Raw genomic sequence first — 6,000 nt, forward strand, 5'->3', positions numbered from 1 at the left:
CCTTGCTCAGCATTGCAGTTCCCTGCTCTGAGCCTTTGGCTCCCTGCAATCCTGGCCTCAAGGATCTGCTCTCAGCAGTCCCTGGGCAGCCTTTGGCACTCCCTGCCCTCAGTGGGGCCCAGTGATGCTCCAAGGGACTTGGACTTTTGCTGCTGATCCCTTGAGCAGCTTCTTCAGCCTCCTCTCAGTGCCTGAGGGTGTTGGACTCAGCCCCAAATCCACCCTGGGGCTCAATAAAATACAAAAAGCCCTTGGTGGCTCTTTGTCTTCCTTCAATGGTCTTGAACTCTCCAGTACTTGAACAGCTGATTGGAGTCAGTTTGGAGTTCTGTTAAGGAGGAAGACTTTCAAGTGCACCTCATGACTTTTATTTGTTTACTAAATTAATCTTTTTTTATTTTCCATTTCAGAGAAGAGCCGATAGAAGCATTCCATAGATTATATTGATGCTGAATGTCTCCTTAGGAGGTCTGTGCATGGAAAAGAATGAGCTCCTTGAGGGCTGACCCTGTTTGGACAAGCTGCTCCTCACCCCCAGCCTCACCATGTCTGACATTGGCCCACCTGGCACTGACATCCCTGTGCCCTGCAGCAGAACCTTGTCCCCTGAGCTCTGCAGCTTCATGTCCCAGCCCATTGCACCATGTCCCACTTCTCTCCTCAGGGCTCTGCCTGCACATAGGCCCAGGAGAAGTTTTCCTGTTGGGAAGGAAAGAATGGAAAAGCCTGAGCAGGTTTCCTGAACAACAAACCCCACTCAGGAACCACCTGCTCAGTCCAGGCTGCCTGGAATGGTGTCACCTTTCTCCAAAGGATAGTGTGAGCAGAAATGATCTCTGGAAGCAGAATTCTCGGAGTCTTGCAGGTGAATTCTCTATCCCTGTCCTTTCCCTGGATCTCTGTTGCAGATGGAAGCTGCTGGTGCCATCCTCACCTTTAACCTCTCTCTTGAATGCAAACAGACGTTCCCAGGTGTGTTCAGCAGGATTTGCTCAATGTTTCTACACAACATTTGTGTTCCTCATGGAACGAAGGGGCCATATGGACACTGATGGGGTGACATGGAAGCAAGGAGTCAGTTGGACCGTGGAGTGCCATGGAACCAAGGGGCCATGGTGACACAGCAGCACCATGTGGATCCAGTGGTCCATTGTGAGAATGTGTATCCAAAGAGACCATGGAGACACCCCCAGAACCTCATGGAACCAAGGAGTCCATGGTGACCCAGAGGTGCAGCATGGAGCCAATGGTCCATGGTGACACTGCCCATCCAAGGAGGCCATTGTGACACTGCAGAAGCTCATGGAGTGAGGGAGGCCATTGTGACAATGAAGAACTTCATGGCACCAAATATCCATGGTGACACAGCAGGGCATCATGGGAGCCAAGGAACCACTGTTGGCAGTAGGGAAACTCATGGAACCAGGGGCCGTTGTGGCACTGCAGAACCAACAGAGCTGCTGGACCTTGTGCCCTGGCCCTGCACAGCTCCTTGGGAGGCACGGCAGGAGCAGCTCCCTGGGAGCCTCGGGAATGTCCCTCTGGGATCCACGGCACCCACTCCCAGGGGCTGGAATGGCAGTTCCCAGCCAGGAAAAGATTTTCCTCCCCTGGGAGGCAAAGCTCTTAAGAAGGAGCCAAAGGCCAAGTGGAGCAAGATCTTACAGTGACATTTCACTGCCAGCCTTCATAACTTCACCCATGGCTGTTGTAGCTCCTGGATTGGGAATTAAATCAGGACAGGGTCGTTGGTGGGATCTGCCCTGGGTCAAGAGAGTCACTGAAAGAGAAACAGAGCAGGCAAAGAGAGGCAGGAGAGAAAGGAGGACACAAACACAATCAGCTGAGAAGGTGGCACTCTGAAAACAGAACTGGAACTGATGGAAAATGAATGGGACAGAAACTAATAGTTCTGAAAATTTTATTTGCTATGAAAATGCATCCCACACACCCAGCCCCCCACAATCCCGATCCCACACACTCAAATTTGGATCCCATTTCTCCCAGTCTATATCCAAACCCATCTCACCCTGGTGATTGTGGAATTGAGTAATTTTAGCACGGGACTGAATTTTTTTTTGTGGTGGGAGCAAGCAATTTGAGGTTGGATTGAGCCCTTTGGAGTCAGATTTTGGTGTTTTCAGTGGAACTGAGTAATTTTGAGGTGACAGATCAATCTGTCTTTACTTTTGGAGTGCAAAGATATGGAGAACACTTCTGAAATCCCCCAAGAACCCACAAATCTTCCAGAATATGTCCCCAAACTATAAATTCCTGCTCAAAACTGATGGAAATTTCGACATCTTTGATAAATTTCTTTCTTTTTAGTCCTATTTCAGATGTTTTTAAGTGATAAAGAAAAATCAAAAGGAAAGTTGTGCCAAACCAAAAGGATAACCAGGCAGGTGTCCTCCCAGCACAGATCACTGAATGTGGGTCACCAGGGCTGTGCCCAACGTGGATCCTCCCATGGTGGATGGAGCTGGAGTGGTGCATGAAGCTCTTCAAGCAGTTGGGTCATTTCCAGGGCTTCCCTTACCAGTACCTCCATTGGTGTCTGGTCAAGTGAGAGCTCATGGAGATGCTCTTCCCACACTGGGGACACTCATAAGGCATCTCCTGAGTGTGGATGCGCCGGTGGGTGATGAGGTGGGAGTTGTGCTTGAATCCCTTCCCACAGTCGAGGCAGCGGAAGGGACTCTCCTCTCTGTGAATCCACTCATGCAGGAGGAGACTGGAGCTGGTCTGAAACCTCTTCCCACACTGGGGACACTTGTAGGGCCTCTCCCCAGTGTGGATGCGCCAGTGCCTGATTAGGTTGGAGTTGTACTGGAAGCCCTTCCCACAGTCGGGGCAGTGGAAGGGCCTCTCGTCAGTGTGAATCCGCTGGTGCTGGAGGAGATGGGAGCTGGTGTGAAACCTCTTCCCACACTGGGGACACTCATAGGGCCTCTCCCCAGTGTGGATGCATTGGTGCCTGATGAGGTGGGAGCTGTACCTGAAGCCCTTCCCACATTCCCCACACTCATAGGGCCATTGTCCAGTGTGGATCATCTGGTGGCTGATGAGGGTGCTGCTGTGCCTGAAGCTCTTCCCACACTCCAAGCACTTGTAGCACTTCTCCCCATCATGAAGCTGCTCATGGACCACCAGCTCTGAGCTCTGGCTGAAGCTCTGTCCACCTTCCTGGCTCTGGGTGGGTCTTTCCTCCTCAGAGCACCCTGGGCTGGGTTTGCAGCCCCTCTTCCTGTGGAATCTCTAGGGATTTTCCTCCCCAGTGGAATTCTGCACTGTGGAGTCACTCAAAACAGCCTCTTCCACGAGGTTCTTCCATGGAGATTTGTCCTCCCTGGTCTCCAACCTCAGCTCCTTCCCTGGGGGAGGAAGGACAAGGAGAGGATGGGATTTGCCTCCATGCCAGAGGGAAGGGGAAGGAGATTCCCTCAGAGCATCCCTGGCAGGATGGGTTTGGCAGCAGGGTTGTTGTGCAGCTGGGGGCCATGCTGGGCTGGGAGATGGAGCAGGAGAGACAGGGAAAGGAGCACTGACTTCCTCCTCACCTGCCTGGGTGTCCCAGGGCATCTTCCTTTTCCTCGCAGCCTCCTCTTGCATTTGATCAAGGTTTGGGAATGGGAAATCCTGTTTTGGGAGAAAAACAAGGGATAAGCAAATTCAGTTTTATACTGGTTTGAAGGCAAACCTGGGGAAAGGTCTAAACCAGAATTACAATTTAAGAGGAAAATGAAGATAATGGCAATGATACAGAAACTCTCCCTTAAAGTGACAGAGTCAGGATATAACCTGACACCCTGTTGGTCAGGGTGGTGGCAGCAGTCCCATTAAATGGTGGCTGCAGTCCTGTTGGAGTGATGAGCGTGATTCTGTCAAAGCAGTGATCCTGTAGAAGGGTCTGGTCTTCCTCTGAAGGTCCAGTGGTGGTTATGGAGCTCTTGTCCTCTGGGAATCCAGTAGGAAAGCTGCTCCTGGTGTTGAAAGCCTCAGCTTATATCCAGGTAGGAATGCTTGGATCCTCCACATGGGCAGAGCATCCCACAATGGGATGATGGAATTTTATCAGTCCTGCAGTATCACTCAATGGCCCATTCACAGAAGATATCTCCCCTGGAGGGCGTTATCAGGGCTGAATCATGGAAGAGATAAAGAACATTGCCCCACCTGTTTACAGCAGTTGATGAAGATGGGTGTTGAAAACATGCATTTGGTTACATCTTGCATTACAACCTGAAACAGTGGGGTAATCCCTGCTCAGGGGGTGAACACCACCCCCCTTACCCAAACTGGCTCAGGTGTAAAACCCCCACCCCAGGAAGGCCGCACACACAGGGGACAATGTCACACTTGCCCTGCCCCAGGGAGGTCTCTGTCCCTGTCACTCCCTTGCTCTCTCCCCTTTTCTCTTTCTTTCCAACACTCTCTCTACCTCACATTTATTGTTCAATAAAATCCACGATGGATTTCGTCTTGTTAGCACATTAATCGGTGCAGAGGCATCTCTCTAACAATCTTCTTAACCAGATTGCAACATTATTTTGGCACAGTGTGTTTAGCGCTGTTCTCTGTGTGCCTTTGACAACATCATGGTTCCCTCCTCTGAGGAGGTTGTGGTTCTCTCTTGAAACTTGGACGCAGCTTCCTCTGAGCGACCTACGAGAGAACTAATGAGAAAAATGGCTGTTGTGGGTGGCCAGTAGAAAGGAAATATTTTGTTGTCCTTGCTTGAAAAGTTTGTTAAAATCACTGGAGGAAAGGGAGCAAATGATACCAGCAAGACTGACAAGGTTCATTCACCCCATGGTGAGGAACACAAGGGGCTGCTGAAAGTCCTACAAGAAGCCCAGCTCCAGTAGCTAAATTCCCAATTAACTACTGAATTCCCAGGCTTAAGTTCCTTGGAAAATGTGAGAATCATTATTCTCTTCATCTCTGTCACCTTTGTGACAGCTACACAGAGCTTCCCCTTCCTTTTAATAATATCTGTATTGGGCTGAATTTGCACTTTTCTTTTATTGGAACCTGCCAGCAGCTGAGCTGGAGCTGTGCAGGAACCAATGAAACTTGGAATTGACGTAGAATTGCTTTATTGTCAGCTGGTGCTATTGCGGCCGTGGGGCAGAAAGGTGGGAAAGGGGGGTCCGGGGTGGGAGCAGAGGAAATGCTGGGGCCGGGTGCTGAGCACAGGGCTGAGCACACAGAGATGGTTTTGTTCTTGCTGAGCTCGCACTGAGCCAAGGCCTGTCCTGCCCCTTGTCCAGCCATGCTGGGGCGGGGCTGAGGGTGTGGGGGAGGTTGCGAGGGGACAGAGCCCGGACAGGTGACCCCACATGACCCCAGGGATACCCCAGACCAGAGCACATCATGATCAGTGTATGAAATGGGGGGAACAAGGAGGAAGGGGGGAATTTTGGAGTGAGCGCTTTTGTCTCCCCAGGTAACACTTAGGCAGGATCAGGCCCTGTTTCACTGGTGGGCAGGGCCAGCACCAAAGACACAGACACCAACTTAAATTACGGAACAGGCTAATTTAGATAATGCAAGTTTTCAAAAATTTAAAAAAATATTAGATAGGCAAAGCAAATAATCATTAGTAAATAATTCCAAAAGAGAAGATGTTGAAATGATTATCACACAACTTTGCATTTCTGGCTGCAGGCTCTGGAGATTCTATCTCTGCCTTCAGTCAGGGTTGCATTCCCTAACAAGTCCTGGTACCAAATCCTGCCTTCCAAGGCTGGAACAGTGTCTCAGGTTTAGCTGAGTGTGTGTTCAATTACCATCTGTTAAAGGTGGGGCAATTATCATTTGTTAATTGAGCAGTTTACTTTATCTCTTACACAAGGAATCCTCCCTCCAGGGAGATATCCTCTGGTAATGGGCCATTGAGTGTCACTGATAAAAATTACATCATCCCATTGTGAGAAACTCCACCCAGAGGGAGGAGCCAAACATTCCTACCTGGATATAATCTGAGGATATGAACAA

Source organism: Zonotrichia albicollis, unplaced genomic scaffold (genome assembly GCF_047830755.1).
Source record: "Zonotrichia albicollis isolate bZonAlb1 unplaced genomic scaffold, bZonAlb1.hap1 Scaffold_254, whole genome shotgun sequence".
Taxonomy (NCBI): Eukaryota; Metazoa; Chordata; class Aves; order Passeriformes; family Passerellidae; genus Zonotrichia; species Zonotrichia albicollis.